The following is a 1045-nucleotide window of genomic DNA, read 5'->3' as shown; positions in this document are numbered from 1 at the left end:
TGTGTGTGTGTGTGTCAAGCTGTTCTTTATTTCAGGGAGAAGCCAGGGGAGGGGGCTCAGTCTTTCTTGGCAGCAGCTTTCCTCATAGCGGCTAACACGTTGCTCAGCTCCTCCCGCTTCCTCTTGGCGCGGATGTGCGTCCCCACCCTTTTCTTGATAAACTTGAGGGCCCGTTTGTCCTTGGAGACCTTCAGTAACTCCATGGCGCGCCGCTCGTACGGGGCAAAGCCACACACCTCCCGAATCATGTCCCGCACGAACTTCGTGTGTTTCGTCAGACGCCCGCGGCGGCGGCTGTGCCTGGGCTTGCTCACGTTCTTGGTCACCTTGTGGCCCTTGTTGAGGCCCACGGCCATAGGGTAGCGTAGAGCCATGGCTACTGCTCTCCAGTGGCGGCCGTGACGGAAGGCCATTTTGCACACTTTTAAAAAAAATACGACTCTTATTTCCTCTCATGATTTCAACAGTCCAGACATGTTCTTTTCAGCTATCTCTTTAATATCTCACCTCTGTAATCCCAAGCACTTTGGGAAGCTTAGGAGGGAGGATCATTTAAGACCAGGACTTCAAGACCAGCCTGGGCAACATAGTGAGATCTCATCTCTACAAAAATATTAAAAATTATCTGAGTGCAATGGCATGCACCTATAATCCCAGCTACTCAGGAAGCTAAGGTGGGAGGATCACTCAAGCTCAGGAGTTCAAGGCTGCAGTGAGCTATGATTGTGCCACTGCATTCCAGCCTGGGTGACAGCGCAAGATCCTGTCTCCAAAGAAAAAATATATATATACACACACACAGACACACACACACATATATATATATGAACTTGTTCTGTGAGTGTGCAATCTATAATACACAACTGCATATACCTCCTGTTGCAAGAACATCTTATGTTTCACTGAATGACCTCACAGATCAGAGATTCCTTCTAGTCCATTCACAGGACTCTGAATTTAAATACAGTATTCTGCAATTAGAGATTCAGAAAAATTATATCCGTAGAGAGGGAAATCTGCACACTAAAAATAACTCCAAAAGAAA

At 47.1% G+C, this 1045-nt stretch overlaps 1 pseudogene across 1 annotated transcript; it reads right to left on the bottom strand.

Moving 5' to 3' along the window:
* Positions 1–10: 10 nt before the first annotated feature.
* Positions 11–413, bottom strand: LOC108537678 (60S ribosomal protein L36 pseudogene; annotated as a pseudogene). The gene has a single exon (XR_001887899.1). The product of XR_001887899.1 is annotated as a 60S ribosomal protein L36 pseudogene (transcript).
* Between the last annotated feature and the right edge of the window lie 632 nt (positions 414–1045).

The sequence above is a fragment of the Rhinopithecus bieti genome, unplaced genomic scaffold, assembly GCF_001698545.2.
Source record: "Rhinopithecus bieti isolate Rb0 unplaced genomic scaffold, ASM169854v2 scaffold_13689, whole genome shotgun sequence".
Classification (NCBI taxonomy): domain Eukaryota; kingdom Metazoa; phylum Chordata; class Mammalia; order Primates; family Cercopithecidae; genus Rhinopithecus; species Rhinopithecus bieti.
Note: the sequence above shows the minus strand (reverse complement) of the source record. Positions and strands in the feature narration are given on the sequence as shown.